Source organism: Marmota flaviventris, chromosome 11 (assembly GCF_047511675.1).
Source record: "Marmota flaviventris isolate mMarFla1 chromosome 11, mMarFla1.hap1, whole genome shotgun sequence".
In the NCBI taxonomy this organism is placed as follows: domain Eukaryota; kingdom Metazoa; phylum Chordata; class Mammalia; order Rodentia; family Sciuridae; genus Marmota; species Marmota flaviventris.
In genome coordinates this window covers 48894574-48913745 of record NC_092508.1, presented here as the reverse complement: position 1 = coordinate 48913745, position 19172 = coordinate 48894574, and the positions used below count along the sequence as shown (strand labels likewise).

The following is a 19172-nucleotide window of genomic DNA, read 5'->3' as shown; positions in this document are numbered from 1 at the left end:
TAATGATCTGATAATACCAATACTGCTAAACACATAGGAACCGATAATCAGGTTCAAATTAAGAAACTATGTTTCTTTGGGGGAGAGTATTTGGATTTTCCTGGTTTCTCCTGAGTTGGAAACAAAGGCAAAACCTAAGGAAATTGGCAATCATTGATTCAGCCCTGCATATATTGGGCTGATTGTTGCAGAGCTGGAGGTATGGCTTGCTGGACTGGCTGTTGCAGAGATTGCATTTAGAATTCTGTTGTCTTATAGGGTTTAGCCATTGTTCATTTGTATATGTTTTTCTCAGTACTAATACCAATAATAATAATAATATTTGACATTTATCAAACAACTACTATATGGTTGGAGACTTTATAAAATACATTATGATATAAATCTTATTGTAATATGAATCTTATTATTCTCAATTAATTGAGATTTTAAATATATACATCAAGGCATATATGTGTGTTTGTATATAAATTTCTGAAAGCAAAATTATAAATTAGGAGGTGATATAATAACAAAACCCAGGACTGGCTGGCTGTAAGGTGTCTTCCTTGATAACCTGTGAAAAAAAAATATATTCTTTACATACATACAGCTTAACATTACCACCTTTTAGCATTTAATCATCATATTACATATAAATGTAGTTGAGCATAAAACTAAATGAATAGATAACACATAGAAAGTACATAAAGAAACACCTCCAGGTTACCAAGTGCTTAATCAGTAATTTGCAGGTCATTCCAGGAACAGAAATGAGTAGGAGAAAATGTATCCACTTCAGAATCTTTAAAAATGAGTAAGTCAGTGAGGTATGATATCATACACATGTAATCCCAGTTACTCAGGAGGCTGAGGCAGAAGAATAGCAAGTTCAAGCCCAGTTTCCACAACTTAGTGAGATCCCATCTCAAAATAAAAACAGGACTGAGAATGTCTCTTAGAAGCATAATGTTCTTGGGTTTGATCACCAGTACCACAAAAAATAAAAACAAAAGTAAATGGGAGGGGTGAGGGTGATTAGGTCAATTTCTTTGTTGACTTGTAAATTCAATTTGTTTAAGAATTTTTTTAATTCAGTACACATTTAGTCTACATGTGGCAAATAGGTAAATTATTTCCAAATTTACATAGTCAGAGTCTAAATGTCCCTACTTGTAAACAGAATGTTAAACCAGGCATTCTTTATCTAATCTGTTCTATATGATTTCTGCAAGTTGTTTTTAAAGATATTGAGAAATGTTAGATAAAGATCTATCTACCTATAATCAATCATAGATTTGTCTTATTAAACTTTCTGGAAACAAAACAAGTCCACAGGTTCTTCCACTCTTTCAATATTTGATGAAAATTTTACAATGACTCTTTTCTCCTTTCCGTCCCCATACTACAAACTTAGTGAACGGACTAAGTCCCAAACACAATTATTCTATTTTAAATAATCTTCTGTTAATCTCTTACAACATGCCAAATGTCCTAGAAAAAACAACTAACCTATTTGTGTTCTCAAACACAAGTAAAAGATACAAACATAAAATGTGTAATACACAAGAATAATTGTTACACCTGAGCTGTCCAGAAAAAGCCTCTTGAGACACCTTGAATTCTTGTTAAAGAGTGAGTAAACAGAGGCACCAGAATCTAGCAAGTCCTTAATAGATACTGAGTTTAAACTGATATCACCTTGGCATGATTTTTAGAGCTATCTCTTTGATTACTCTATTTTGAGTAATATTTATATGGTAGAATTTCTTCCACATGTATGCAAGGGATCCTATGTCCTCTATTAAAAATCAGTTAAATCTTCCATTCAAGTTTAGAATGAATCAGTAGACAACAAGTAAAAGCAGCTATTTAATTTTAAATCAAAGATGGAACAAAATTATTGTTTTTTATGAAATATACTTATTAGGTGTTCTAACTAATCAGTATTGCTTCAACATATTATGTTGAAACCATTGTTCAACCAGTATGTTTTAACTCTCTTCTGTAGTCCTGCATGTAATTTGAAATTACTTGAAAGATGAATGGATAAAGAAAAGGTGGTATATACACACAATGAACTATTACTCAGCCTAAATAAGAATGAAATTATGGCATTTGCCAGAAAATGGAGGGAGCTGGCAAATATCATGCTAAGCAAAATAAGCCAATCTCATAAAACCAAAGGCCAAATATTTTCTCGGAAATGCAGAGGCTAATTCACAATAAAGTAATGGGGGGGGGGCGTCTAGGAAGGATAGAGTTACTTTGGATTAAGTAGAAGGGAGTGAAATGAAGGAAGGGGATATGGAGGTAAGAAGGAAAATCGAATGAATGTGACATTATTAGCTTGTGTACATATGTGACTACAAGACCAGTGTGATTCTACATCATGTACAACCAGAAGAATGATAAATTATACTTCATTTAAATATAATGTATCAAAGTATATTCTACTGTCATGTATAACTAATTAGAACAAATGAAAAAATACAATAAAATTTTAAAAATATTTAAAAAATTAACTCTGTTGTATACTTATTTAAAACAAATACTAAAAAATTTAGGAACTAAACACATTTAATAATTCATTCTTGAGGCAGAACCCTGGAGAACTTTCAGTTAGATAATAAACCATTAGTTAACTCCTATGTACTTCAAGCATTTTAATGAGGATATATTTGCTTAAATGTATGATTGTGGTACTTTTTTGAAATAATTCTGAAAATCTAGGGAATCTATCACTCTGAGTATGGTATCTCTAATCTGTTCTATGGATCTGTGTATGCTTTTATGGCAGTATCATGCTGTTTTGGTGACTGTGATTCTGTAGTGCGTTTTTTCCTCCCCCAACTATTATTTTATTTATATCACTATGCTTAAGTTACATGGAAAAAGACAACCCATCAGTTCTGCCTCATTTCAGAAAATGTTTCCAATCAACACCAGTTATGTGGTGACAAGTGAGTAGGAATGGTGACATCTTCAGGTCAAGACTGACAAGGAAGAATGGCTTCTGGTGCTAGGGTTCATCTCCAACACATGGGCCAGAACAAGCCAGGCTAACCCTGAGTCTTTAATGCTGAGCTTAGATTTCGCATCTCTGAAGCCAGCAAATCAATTGAAATCACTGAGTTAAAAAAAAAAAAAAAAGTTTTAAAATGAAACCCAAATAAGTTTTAAAAACATGCTCTTGATATATTCTCCATTCAAAATTTACATAAAACACACTTTTTCAACTCTAATAGCCCAGATTTTTTTCTCCACATAGCCCACCATATAGCTGCAGAGACTCTTCAGCCTCAAGATATAAACACAGGAGGAAAAAACTAAAAGCAACTGCATAGTATTCTCTGTACACACTGCTGGTTGGAAAATACAAAATTAAAAAGAAGGAAGGAAGGAAGGAAGGAAGGAAGGAAGGAAGGAAGGAAGGAAGGAAGGAAGGAAGGACAGGTTCCAACTTAACATTCTCGTAACTTCTGTTCTGCAGTTCACGAATCCGACTCTGATGCTAAGAAGACAGTGTGTGTAAGTAGATTTTTGTTTTCAGTGAAGGGGACCTAAGAACAGATGGATTTATCTCTTTTTCTTCAAGAGTTATCAGATGGTACCTTCTCCTCAAAGCTCTCAATCTCTGGAACTAGAACGTGTTCCAGGATCACATGACCTTTCTTATAATGCTGGCTGTCTTCAGTAGCAAACTCATAGATCCATCCGAGTTTGCTCTTGCAGTTTTTGCAGATCACATTACAAATCATGTGTCACCCATTGAGCCTGACCCAATCTTGAACTTCACTGTACTGTAGGTTAACTACCTTGTTAAAAAGAAACATTCTACCCATGGTGCCTGTGAACCAAGTGAAGATGAGATCTGAGCTGTTAGTCAGGATTGTGTTACAGTTTGCACAAGAAAACAGAGAGGGTACCAACAATATGATCAAGGAAAATTCTGCCTATTTTGACAGCCAAAGTTCTAAAAACCCCTGAATTGTTGGTGAGATTTACGCTGCCAGCAGCTCTTTGCTCTTCAGCTGGGACAGAACTGTAGTATCTAATCTTGAAATCAGGTGTTGGAATTCCTCCAACTTTGTGCTCTTTTTGCTCCAGATTGATTTGGTATTTGGGATTCTTTACTTCCATGTGAATTTTAGGATTACATTGAATAATGCCATGGTTATTTTGGTAAGGATTACATTGATTCTGTGAATTCCTTCAGGTAGGGTGGACATTTAAAAATATTAATTTTTCTGATTCATGAACATAGGAGGTCTTTCTGTTATTTTTATGTGTTTTCAATTTATTTTATCATTTTAGAGGCATTTGTAATTTTCATTGTAGATTTCTTTTGCTTTCTTGGTTAAATTTATTCTAAGATATTTTATTATAGTCATTATGATTCAATGACTTTTATTGTTGATTTCTCAGAGAGTTTACTACTAGTATAAAAAATTACTATTTTTTGTGTACTGATTTGTGTCCTGAAGCTTTACTGAATTAATTTACTGAAAATAAAACAATGGAGAAAATATGTTCCATGCAAATGGAGACTTCAAGGAAGTAAGGATAGCTAGACTTATATCAGACAAAATGAACTTCAAGATAAGACAATGTTTACTATATATTACTCCAGGAATCAATTCAATAAGAAGATATAATTATTAATATTGTTCTCATATACTGAAAACTTATATGGGAATAATATCAGAGAACCCAATGTTATAAAGAAAATGCTATTAAATCTACAGTAAGTGATAGGCTGAAATATAATAATAGTGACCTACTTCAGTACCCAACTTTCATCAATGAACACATAATCCAGACCAAAAAAAATAACAAATGTCAGAGTTAAACTATACTACAGATCAAACGAACTTCACATGCATTTTATAGAATATTTCATCGATGTAGAATATACATACATTCCTTCCTTCAACATATAGATTCTCTTCAATAGACCATCTACTGGACCATAAAACAAGTGTGAACAGATAAAAACTTAACCACATACTGTATGTTTTCTGACCAAATTGGAACAAAATTAGAAATTGAAACAGGAAATAGAGACCAAAATATTTTATATATTATACAAATACAGGGAGACTGAATAACCCACTTTTGAAAGTAAATGGATTATTGCAGAAATCAAAAAAAGAAACTTAAAAAAAATATCCAGCAATTGAAAATGGAAGACCATAATATGAAAACTTAAGGATACAGGAAAAAACTGCCCTAGGAAGTAAATTCAAAGCAATACATACTCACATTAAAAAAAAAAAAGGAAAGATTTTTAAACAAGTAACAATGATACAACTGAAGGACCTAGAAAATCATGAACCAACCAAACTCCAAATTAGTAGAAGGAAAGAAATAATGATGATTAGAGCAAAAATAAATAAAGTAGAAATATATAAAGTAGAATTGGCATTCTGAAAAAATGAAAAATTATCAAAAGAGTCTTAGCTGGTCTATGAGGGAAAAAGGAGAGAAGATCTAATTAAATGGAATCAGACATGAAAAATACATTATAACTAATGTCACAGAATCAAATATCTCAAAGGATATTTGAAGGCTAATTTGGACAACTATACCCTAACAAATTAGAAAATGTAGATGAAATGGATAAAATAGATGCAATATAACCTATTAAAACTAAACCCTGAGTACATAACATGTCTGAATAGACCAATAAACAAGCAATAAATTTGTTGGATCAGTAACAACAATAACAACAACAAAAGCTCCCAGCAAAAGAGAGACTCAGGACTAATGCCCCCACTGCTGAATTTTACCAAGCTTTTCAAGAAGACATACATGGCAATTCTTGAACTATACCAAAGAATTAAGGGAAGGAACCCTTCCCAAATTCATTCTGTGAAACCAACATTACTTTGATATCACCACTAGGGAAGGACAACATGAAAGAAAGAAAAAAGAAAGAAAGAAAGACAATCATGGGCCAATACCTCTGATGAACATAAATGTAAACGTTCTTAATAATATATTAATAATCTACATTTAAAAATATATTAAGAAGATCGCACAACATAATCAACTTGGTTACATTCCAGGAATGCAAGTTGGTTCAACATATGCAAATCAATACATGCAATTCATCACATAAATATAATTAAGAATAAAAGTCAGATGTTCATCTCCATAGATGCAGAAAAGTGACATAACTCACTACATATTTCTGCTAAAACAATGATGAAAAAGGGATGCAAAAAACTTATCTCAATATAATAAAGCCATGTGACAAACCAAGCCAATAATCATTCTGAATGAGGAATGCTTAAAGCATTTTCCTTAAAATAAGAAACAAGACCAGAATATCCACTCACCATTCTTATTTAATATAATTCTTAAAATTTTAGCCAGAGAAATTAGTCATGAGAAAGAAATTAAAGGTATACAAGTAAAAGAAATTGAAGGTATACAAGTAAAAAGAGGAGTCAAATTATCTATGTTTGCAAATGATATGTTTCTGTACTTAGAAGACCCATGAAACTCTACCAGAAAAGTAGCAGCATAAGATATCAACATACAGAAGTGAATAACTTCTCTGTAAACTAGTACCAAACCCACCAGGGGAAAAACATACATGGGAAAACATTTAATTCATAATCGTTTCAATTCATTTTTAATATTATAACATTTAAAAACATTATGACAACTGTTTAGAATGATACGCGTAGAAAATTTGTCTAGTATATATTTTATTAATTTCCTCAAGTTTTATTTTGAAAAGCTTTGAAGTTACCAATAAAGTTACATGATTAATACAAGAGACTTTCACATACCTTAACCTAGATCATCCAGTCATTAATATTTTCCTACCTTTGTTCAAATTCTCTCTCTCTCTCTCTCTCTCTCTCTCTCTCTCTCTCAGAGAGAGAGGATTTGAACAAAGGTAGGAAAATATTAATGAATATATATTATATATTATAAAATATATATTATATATATGTATAATCTATATGTGTTTATGGGCAGAACCATTTGAAAAAAACTTCATATACTTCATCCTTATTTATTTATTTATTTATTTGTTTTTGGCACTGGGGATTGAACTCAGGAGCACTCAACCACTGAGTCACTGAGTCACATCACCGGCCCTATTTTTTATTTTATTTAGAGACAGGGTCTCACTGGATTGCTTAGAACCTCACTTTTGCTGAGGCTGGCTTTGAACTTGCGATCTTCCTGTCTCAACCTCCCCAGTCGCTGAGATTACAGGCTTCTTCCACCACACCCGGCTCATCCTTAATATTATAATATCTATCCCCAAAATTGTGATCATTCAGAGAAGTAACTGTAAATGAACACATTGTAAGTATTTAACATTGATGTAGTATTTGTTCTAATATACCATCTTTATGTATCATCTGTGTATGTAATTATGATCTATTATCTACCTATATCTCAATGGTTCCAAATTGTTCTTTTTTTGTGCTTTCCTTCCCTTTGTTTTGATATTGATTTCAATAACAAGTTACATTTTTTTAATATTTATTTTTTAGTTGTAATTGGATACAATACCTTTATTTATTTATTTATTTTACTGCTGAGCCACAACCCTAGCCCAAAAGATCACATTTTATGTTCAGGTTTTTTTTTTTTTTTTTTTGTGTGTGTGTGTGTGTGTGTGTGCTGTTTATTCTCAAAACATTTTCAGATCCTGAATAAGATTGTAGGTATTTTTTAGATTTAATGTGTTTCCTTTCTTCTTTTGATACCAACCATTGGTAATGTATTTATCACATGAGTCTCAAAACTCTGGTTGGAGGCTTTTCTTAAAATGGTGAAGATTCCTCAAATAGATTAAAATACTGATATACTTTATTAGATATGTTTATTAAAATAGATGTCAAAAATAGGATCTTGATAAAATGAGGTTCAAAATAAGTATATTTGGAAGGACAAGGCATTAAGTCCAATTGTTTTCAGGAAAAAGTACCTGGATCCTGAGAATGTAGGGATACATTCCATCTTTATTAGTCTGCCTACACTTCTTTACCTATATATGTCTTTATTTTCACTTCTCCTCTTTGTAGTATAGCCTCCCAGCTCTTTTCTAATGAAAACAGGAACAAATCATCTTTCATGAGTTCAGACTACTTGCAACATATTTTAAACTAAATAGTAACAGTTGCCCATATTCAGTGTTATTTTTGATGCTACAACCTAGGTGAGGCACATATAAGGTATCTTTTAATACCAGGTAAAGTTAGGGATTGCTGTCTGCCTTATGTCCTCCAATGTCTTGTCATGATGACTTCTGCCACGCAGTAGACACAACACAGTGATGGCTGTCCTCATTCACTGCATATCATAATTGAATTGGTAGAAAACAAAGCATCAGAATGTTGTTTTTGAAAAAGAAAATAATGAATGAAATGAATGAAACTCAGACATTAGGTAAGGAAAACTACTGTTTATCTTCTGGCTTGAATCTGTTTTTTTAATGAACTCTCAAAACCCCAAGCTTTTCTTTGAATCTTTCTCAGATCTTAGTGGAAAAAGAGAATATATATGTGTGTGTGTGTATGTATATATATATATATATATATATATATATATATATATATATATATATATATACATATATATATATATATATACACGTAATATATGAATATATGAATATATGAATATATGAATATATATATATTAAAAGTATATATATATATATATAGTATATATATATATATAGTATATATATATATATGTGTGTGTGTGTATTCATATAGAGATGTACAATTAATACTTCACATGTATTGAATATAAAATATTACTTGTTAACTGGAAACTACATTGAGTTTGAATGAAGATCAGTGATTAAGGCACAACTCCATGGGTATTTTGATGCATGCATTTCTTTGTCAGGTGGCAAATGCATACATGTTATCACTCCTTTGTTTTCTGCCTTAGATAGACATCACACACTATAAAATGGAGATGAAAGGGTGTTTTATCTGGGAGGCGTTAATCTCAGTATCCTTCACTACTTAATTCAACAATCTTCAACATACAGAGAATACATATGGAACTAGAGAATGTGTAAGACATTGCCAAGAAAACTTTTTCCAGAAGATTTAGAAATAGCTATAGAGGTCACAAAGCAGTTTGACAAATTTGAAGATATATTTTGTCTCAAGGAACATATTTAAAGATCTTTGTGTAGGGCATGTTTTTTTTTTTCTCTTGTCTACCTCATTTTTAGGATGTTCATTTAGGTTTGAAAAAATGCTAATGAAATAAATCAGAGATGAATAACTATTTCTATCGGTGTTTGAATTTTTAAAATATTCAATGATTCATAAAGCCTAAGTAAATCAATTAAAATACAAGCAAATCAACACAGTTACATGGCAAGTGAATCTAAATAGTCTTTCTATTTCTAAATGAAATTTAAATTTTTTATTTTTTATTTTTTAGTTGTATTGGGACATAATACCTTCAATATTTATTTATTTATTTTTATGTGGTGCTGAGGATTGAACCCTCACAAATGTTTGAGCACTCTACCACTGAGCCACAACCTCAGCCCTCTAAATATAAATTTAAATAATAATTCTGATCTGAAATTGTTTGGAAGATTGATAAACTTATTCCCAATCCATTACTCATACTTTTAATCCTCTAATATTCCATTATATTCACTGATTTTAAATAATAAACTTACTTTCAGCACAAAGAAAATTATCTAAAATGTTTCTTTTTTATTATTTTGCATGAATAACATTAAATGTTCAGTTTATTTTCATTTTATGCTTGCTGCTTTTATGTAATATTTTATGATCACAAAGCTTACTATGAGGAAACTATAATGCATCTTGTGTGGAATCCAATACCTCTGTACTTCCATCTCAAGTTTCTTTGAAGAAAAAGAAATTCACTCTCTTGACCTAAACAGCTCACCAATAGAAAGAACTCAAAGATGGATTTGGGGATATTGACTTGAGTTACTATATTAGTTTTCTCTTACTGTACACCAATACATTTGGCAACTTGAAATGATTCACATTTATTACACAATTTCCATAGTTCTACATTCTGATGCTGCATGGCTATATTCTCTCTTTAGTGTCTCACAGAACCAGAGTCAATCAGAAGTGCTCATCTCTTAGTGGAGAATTTGAGATTGAAAAATCTGCTTGCAAGCATTTTCAAGTTGTTCACTGATATAGATTCTTTGAGTCAGTAGGATTGAGATCCTTATTTCCTTGTTGACAGTGCTCCAGGGGTCACTCTCTGCTCTGAGAGCTGACTTGTATTCTTGTATTTGTTTCTCAGATGTCCAATTTCCATTTTCAAACCAGATAAAGCAATCTGCATGATTCCCTCCTGTGCTATGAATTTCTCTCTCTATCACATTTCTTTCACTTTCTATTTTGCCTCTCTCATGTATATATAAAATTTCACTTTGCATCATGGAATTACACTGTTAACATCCAGATAATCCATAATAATTTTGCTATTTTTAATAGATGGGTATAATTAGTTACATCTGCAACCTCGCTTTGCCATGTAACATAAGCATGGGAGTAATACCAAGAAGTGGAAATCACAGGGGCCAAAATCCTGCCTATTGTGATTATTTTCCCAAGGGAATGTGTACATTTGAAACAGCATACTGCTTATTTTCAATTGTTTCCTTTATCCAATTAAAATCATACATAGAGCAATTTTAGTGCATGAGTAAACATAATTCAATGCAAATATAGATTTTATTAGCGATTTAATACTTTATGTCAATTTATTTCCTCAAAATAGTTCTTTTAACTAGTGTCACAATACATCAGAAGCTAGGAAGACAGGTTCATTTCAAAGCACACAAAATTTACTAAGAAGTATATCACATCTTGTGTCCATCATGCTAATGGATTACACCAGATTCAAAATCCATGTATTCTAAATCTTTAGCTACTAAGATTCATTAGAAACAACATGTGCAAATAAAAATAACGAATAACCAAGATAAAATATTTCCTTACACTCTCTATTGTAATCATAATGTGTAATACTTTCAAATACTGCTAAAATGATTTTGTGGTAATTTTGTATTTGCACCACTTGTATGAATATGTTTTCTCATGATCAGCAAAAATTCTCAGTTTTCAAATTTTATGTACCTTCTCATGCAGATTAGCATAAAGTTTAATTTTTGCTAATTAGCTAGAGGTGAGGGAGGCAAATTAACTTAAGACATTAATTTTGCATTTACAGTAGTCTTATCATTTTGTGCATGTGCATGGAGAATGTAGTCATAATTCTCTTTGCATCAGTATCAGAATTTAATTTTTAGGGTATCTTAACTGAGCAAAGTGTTTGTTTACAAAACACATTGATACAAAAATTGAATTGCAGAAAACTGGCCATCTAGAAAATAGTCCTACACAATAATTTCATGGAACATAATTTTTGTTAACTACATATGAATTTTGGTTTTAGTTATAAAGAAAATGCATTTACCTTCCTCATGTTTATAACATTGAAGATATAGAAAGGCAAATAATCCAAAGAGCAATTTAAACTCTTTTGTAAAAGTATTTACCAAAAAATGCATGATATCAGGGCGGGAAATTAAAAGTTTAACTGTAATTTGAATCTTAGTGCTTTATATTGTATTTTTAATAAGTGTTGCATATTAACTTAGTTATCTTTTACTATTATTATTCATCCATTAAAATTGTCTTTACTTGTTAAAACACATTCTAAAGTTTTCTTGACTGTTTTTTAGATATGGCATACCGACTTTTATTAACATTCTGTAACTTTATTTCTTCTACTTAATGGACATTCAACACTTCTGAAACATTATTGAGTAATTCATAGTTTAAAAAAATAACATTCTTCTTTTGACCTGCTTAGTCAGAACATTAGATTTTATGTTGTGTAAAGCTCACTACACATATATTGGCATATAATGATTTATTTCATGTGAAATTTTGGGTTCTACTATGTAGAAAATACTGATCTAGAAACAAAAGGAGTATATAAATGCATCACACAGTGGAAATTTGCCCTTTAGGAGGATTGCATAATAAAGCTGACCATCAATTATTTTTATACAAATAGAAAAACAGGAATAGTTATTTGAATTAATATCAACCATTTATGTGAATTAAATAAGCTTTTTTAAAGATTTCATCTGTAACTTGATCAAGGTAGCAAAAACAATTAAATCTCAACTTATTTGTTGTATATGTAATTCATATGTTAATTCACATATCAGAAAATTCTAGTGAGGAGGGTAAAATTAAATGTTTCATGTGAAAATTCTTTAACATTTTAAAAGAGCTATTACATAATGTACCCAACCAATTATTTTAAATAAAATGTCTTTAACTTATTTTTAAATCTTTCATAATATCAAGAGATCAAGCATTCTACAACCAATACTCATTTTTGAAGCAATGTGCTTTCTGGGAATGTCAACTCATGTTTAGTATTATCTAGTTCAAATTTTATTTAAAAAGCAACAGATTCAGCTTTAAAAAATAAATGTCTTTTAGTTATCTCAGACATAAATTTAAAAAGATTAATAATCAAAACATCTGTAAGATCCAGAAACATCTCAGGAGACTTGTTATTTTCTATGATTATAAAAAGTTATAAAGACAATGAAATAACCTTTTGCTTATTTTTTCTTCTTTACCACTTCACCAAAATGGAACACTAACCCTTTAGTTGATTATATAATTGAAATAACATTATTATTTCTCTCCACCCACCAATTTTTAAAAGAAATCTATGATTTTCTTTTTCTTCACAGTAAAACCTTGGCAGGAAATTTAGTTGCTAGAAGCAACATGAGGTACTCACATTTGAAAAATCACGAGATATTCTATTGTGGATCCTTGAGGAAAGTAAATATAGTTATTTTAACAGCTCTTTGGAAAGTTATACTTCTTCACTAAAATGACCAAGAGTGCAGAGTACCAACTAAAGGTCAAATGTCCTTCCTAAGTTCATTATCAAAAACAGAAAGGGAGAACAATAATTTATCTACAAACTCAAGAGGACATAACATACCAATATTAATGTAATTTGAGAATTTAATTCACTAATATTGTAAGTAATTTTGCCCTAGAATTGATTGGTTTTGAGACTAGATTATGGATTTGTCTTTCTGGGTAAGTGGAACACTTAAGAGACACCATTGCCTCATCTGTTTTGCTAAAGAGATGCTGAGCCCCATGTCTGGTTTATGGCATATACGTACCTTGCTCAGTTTTTCCTCCTTTGGTTGCAGAAAATTATATAGCCACATTAGCCTCTTCCTGTATTTTATGAACAAAGAGGATTATGAAACATAAAATAAACTATACAACAATTCATGCAAAAATAATTATGATGGAGTAACTACAAGTTAAATAACCATTACTATGTTTATTAAAATGCAGCTAGATGAGATGCTGGGTCTTTATTAGTTAGCAAGTACATAAAATGTTCCATAGAAAATGGAATTCTTTCAGATTGTAGAATTATTTGCTGTCGAAGTGTCTATATTTTTCTTTTCTTGATTGTGGCTTCTAAAAAAAATCTAGACATCATTTCAAATCACATTCTACCTCTTTCTGGTAGTAGTTCCTTTTCTGAGCTTCAGTTTCCTTCCTATGGAATCACATTAATAATGTAGAGTTCTTAAGATAAACTATATAGAACAAGGAAGGCTGACAAAAAGAATTCTAATATATCTTAAGTTCCTTCTTTGTCATTCTTTTATTTCCATTATCAGCACTGAAATATTGAAAATGGCTAACAATTAGCCACAGAATAACTGAGAAGAGTAATAAGCACAAGAATAGAATTATTTTCAAACTCTTCTATAACAAGATTTTAAGTTCATATTAATAGTTTTCAAACTGTATCTATGGTCTTCTTAGATGACTTTGTTCCTACTGCTGGTTCCATATATTAGGATATTTATCAATGAAACTAGACATGATTCTTGAAGATCAAAAAGCAAATATATAGTAAAGCAATCTTGTGTAAAGTTGGTAATGCATTCTAATCCATGTTTCCAGTGGAAATGGATGCTTCTTCAGCAAGTGGAATATATGGGATTGTTTTTTAAATTATTAGAGTGTGTCAGAAATTGTTCTAAACATGGAAACTATATTTTGTAATTTAACACAAAAATTTTATGGAGATTGTTATACGGGTAATTATCACACTAGTCATAAGTTACAGAGAAGGAACCTGACTTCTTAATGAATCATGGACGTACAGTCACACACAGAGAGTCAGTCACACTCAGAATGATTTATTATTGCCTAAAGTAGTTTTGAGATTTTTAGGACAAATCAATTTGTGTTACTGTTATATTTGTGTTACATTTCTGTGACAAATATAAGTACTTTTTAGCCCCACAATATTTTTTCTTGATCTATCTTTGTGCTGTTAGATTCTTTGTTAATTATTTTAGTGATGGTTTGTCACTTTCAGACTAGTCTACTGTGTGTTCACATGGAAAATTATTTATTTTCCACTAATTTTTGAAAGACAGTAGAGCAGGATTAAAATTATAGCTTAATATTTAGTTTCCTGAAGCGTTTTAAAGATTTTACTGCATAATTTTCTGGCATTGTCTCTATGGCAAGAGTAGTCTATTCTCAGCATAATTGATATTTCTTTCTAAATAAATACACACTTTCTATCTTCTAGCATAATATATTTTTTTTTTCATTTCAGAATGTATGTATGATCAGCTGAATGCATTCAATGGTTAGATCGTTTTAATTTTCCTTCCCAGTACATGGTGTTGCATTCAAAATACTCTACTTATATTTCTAGAAAATTCTTAACATTTTTTTTAATAGAAGGACTTCTCTCTTTTTTTTTTTTTGAAATTCTGTTAAGGCTTATACTATAGTTTGTCTACTTAACTTCAATGCTCACACATTTTCATAGTTTATTCCTTTATTCATGTACCTTGCATTGTGGGTATTATTCTGTATTTTATTTCTCTAATTGCTGTTTTGACTATGGTAGTCTTAGATATTATAGGGTTGGTATTGAAGTCCTGAAATGACAGAAGAAGAGCAGAAGTACGAGCATAAATATAGGATCTCTTGTAATATCCTTAATGGTTGCATAGTGAGTTACTAAAGTGATTTCATGTTTTATATACTAATAATTAAATTTTCACATATTAATTTATAAACAATTAAGTATAATTCAAATTTTCCTTATTTGTATGGAAGAACATACATTGATAGATTTACTTATAAGCCATTTAATATTACACTTCAGTGTCTTCCAGAGTAGAAATATTTATTGTCTTTTTATTGGTTATCTTTTTATTTTATTTATTATTAATTTTTTAAATTTATATGTGACAGCAGAATACATAACAATTCATATTACACATATAGAGCACAAATTTTTTTGTATCTCTGGTTATATACAAAGTATATTCACACCAATTTCTGTCTTCATACATGTACTTTGGATGATAATGTCTATCACATTCCACCATCATTTCTAACCCCATGCCCCTAACCTTTCCCTTCCTACCCCTCTGCCCTATCTAGAGTTCGTCTATTCTTCCCATGCTCCCCCTCCCTACCCCACTATGAATCAGCCTCCTTATATCAGAGAAAACCTATGTTTTTCTTTTTTTTTTTTTTTTTTTTTTTTGAGATTGGCTAACTTCACTTAGCATTATCCTCTCTAACTCCATCCATTTACCTGCAAATGCCATTCTCTTTTAGATTCAAACTAAAAAGTTTCTTCTTGGCAAAAGAAACAATCTGTGAGGTGAATAGAGAGCCTACATCTTGGGAGCAAATTTTTAACCCTCGCACATCAGGTAGAGCACTAATCTCTAGGGTATATAAAGAACTCAAAAAGCTAAACACCAAAATAATAATAATAATAATCCAGTCAATAAATGGGCCAAGGATCTGAACACACACTTCTCAGAAGATGATATACAATTCATCAACAAATATATGAAAAAATGTTCATTATCACTAACAATTGGAGAAATGCAAATCAAAACTACTCTAAAATTTTATCTCACTCCAGTCAGAATGGCAGCTATTTATTATCTTTTTTCAATTTTAATTGTTCTTATTGTATTTTAGGATTCCAGTTATAGATGCATCTTAGCTGTGTGTGTGTGTGTGTGTGTGTGTGTGTGTGTGTGCATTTCTCTTTTCTTTCTCAAGTCTCTTCTGCTTTGCCTGGTGGATTTGTATTTACATTCTCTGAACCCCTATGAAGCTCAATAAAGCCAGGTGCAGCAAACAAGATACTGCACCTGTGATAAGTGATGAAAAATACATTCCAATTATCCAAATGTTACTTACAAGTATGAAAATTAAGCTAATGTCACTAAAGACAGACTCAGTGATGTGACTGAAGTTCTTGCATAACATGAGAAGTGTCACAGTATGAAGATAAATGTAGGCAGTTTTGTTAAATTTGTGCTTGTTCCATAGAGTATTTCACATGCTATGATCCTAATAGATGCAGAAACAGAATAACAAATTAGTGTGAGAAATCACAGATGAATTGGACCATGAATCTGAAATCAGAGTGAAGAAACTGGAGAGATCTTGCAAAGAGATAGCTCATCAATTAGCAACTCTTAAAGTTATTTCCATATTGGCTTGCTGCGATTACACTATGCTCTAAATCCTAACAGATAATTATTTAAAATTGTTAATTATAGACCTGCACCCAGATACACATAGATCCTAGGAACACCAATCACCAATTCTATGGATATATTTTGTGCTAATATTATAAAATATGAATATACTGTTATAATTATTTTATTAATTTTATGATACTATTTTCATATAATATCAATATATTATTAATCATAAAATTTCTGAATTCTAGATTATGGCTACAAATTTAAGCATTATAGTTTATTATATTTATTTCTTAAATGTCAGTTCTGTGCTAGTTTTGTATGAATAAGGATGCTACTTTTAAAAATAACATTAAAGGCAGCTCTAGTAACTTGTCAAATGAAAACTTTCTATAGGTATTCATTAAATTTAATTATACGAAAAAAGGAAAAATGTAGAAAGGAAAACAAAGAAGTAAAAGAGAAAATAAAGAGGAAAGAAAAGAGGAAGGCAAAAAGGAGGAGTGAATGAATGAGGAAGGAGGAAAAAAGCATATAAAAGAAATAGGGAGGGAAGGACGAAGGAAAAGAAAGTCGGAAAATAAAAAACAAAGAAGATAATTTTTTTTATTCAATTCTCAAATGCATTTTAAATCATTTTGTGTACTTCCCATTAAAATATTGAACAACAAAGTTAACTTTGTTGGAAACAAAAATAATGTAAAGTTAACTTCATTGCTTAAGATTTTACGTATCCTATATATGTGGCAGGTGGACATGGTTGTAAATAGTCACAATTTTGTTGCTAAATTTCTTTTTATAGGTGTCCTATATATGAGATTCTGGGGCATAGTGGGTTAAGTTAGGTTCATCTGTGATGAAATCGTTGCAGAATAAATATTGCTCATGAGAGCAACTAGCTTTCCAAGGCCTATGAGATGTGACAGATCCTGTTTACTGATAAATTGCATGTAGCAGGAAAGATGCTACAGTAAGTATTGATTATATTTGCATAGAACTCATTTTGCTACAGCATGTGAATTGCCTTCATGAGCTGACAATCCATTAAGTATCACTTTGTGTGTCTCTTACTCCATTATTGCTTCTTTTACTGCTTTATGCTTTACTACCTTTAAAACAGATTGCCAAAGAAAAATGGATAAAGGGAAAACTCTAAAGATAACTTCACAATTTGGAGGAAAATAAATGAATTTATTAGGATAAACTGGATTTCTGCCACTACTTCCAAATACATACTTTTAAAAAAAGTAAATGCATTGCACTAAAATGTTACAGCAAAATAGGTAATAAAGTGACAAACTCTATTTTAAAATCAATAGTTTTACTTTGACAGTTTATGTTACTCACACCAACACAAAATATCTTACCTCTAGTGACACGATTGTAGTTTTACTGATTTCTTCATGTCAGATCTGATTTTGTTTTGTTTAAATGCAAGGAAGATACTTGAGAGTTTAAATTCTGCTCTTCTCAGCTGTCACATAATATTTTTGTTATGAACTTGAAGGTTTAAAATAATTTATTATGATTGGTGTGTTTCCTTAATTTCTCTATATTTTTCATCTCAGGGCAACAGTTTAAAGCTAAAAGTGTGGTAAAATAATATATTGTCAAAATTTAGTATTTGTATATTTTATTATCTATTACTTTTTATAATTAATTGGCTTAAATTGTATCTTGCCATAGCATAGTAACCTTCTTTTTTTTTAAAGAGAGAGAGAGAGAGAGAGAGAGAGAGAATTTAATATTTATTTTTTAGTTTTCAGTGGACACAACTTCTTTGTATGTGGTGCTGAGGATGAACCCTGCACACATGCCAGGCGAGCGCGCTACGTCTTGAGCCACATCCCCAGCCGTTGGATAGTAATCTTCAAGCATAATAGAAACAGTGTAGTTTTCAAAAAAACTACAACACGTACTTCTGTAATGTGTATAGACTTGAAAATGAAGAAAGCGAACAGAAAACCATAAATAAAAGGAGGAGACAGTAAACTGTAAATGGATTAAAGGGGAATAGTGGAGAGAGGGAGGGGAGCGGTGGCAGGGAGTGCTGGGTACTGAATTGGGTTGTGTTTCATGCTTTAGATCAGGATTAGATCAGGTATCTCCTGGTATTATGAACAACTAAAAAGAATAAAAAATACATTAGAAAAAAGAAAAAAATCTAAAATTAACATTATTAGATAAGTCTTTTTTTTCCTCTTCGTTCAGTTTCCTGTCTGTAATCTAGAATGAGATTATTTCCCTTTCATTCATAGTTTAGAAGAGAGATTAATGGACATATAAAATATGACTTAGAGCTAGAAAAGGGTATACATAGGATAGTTTGGCCAGTTTCATTCCACCACTCCTCTCTTTTCCTCTCCTCCTCTCTCCCCATTGTTTCCCTTCCTCTCCTCCATTGATCTGTATCCTGTTTTTATGGAATCCCTTTGCTTTTTTGTAACCCTCAGTTTGCTCTATCTTCTGCATGAGATAAAATATTTGACCCTTGATTTTCTGAGTCTAGCTTATTTCACTTTGCATGATGTGCTGCTGCTCTATCCATCGACCTGCCGATGTCTTAATTACATTTTTC

General features: G+C 31.0%; 1 protein-coding gene and 1 pseudogene across 1 annotated transcript in view; one reads left to right on the top strand and one right to left on the bottom strand.

The window, feature by feature from the left end:
* Window positions 1-19172, top strand: part of Znf804a (zinc finger protein 804A) — a 296273-nt gene that overhangs the window by 49622 nt on the left and 227479 nt on the right. The window lies entirely within an intron of this gene.
* LOC114099619 (protein yippee-like 5 pseudogene) lies at window positions 3573-4122 on the bottom strand (annotated as a pseudogene).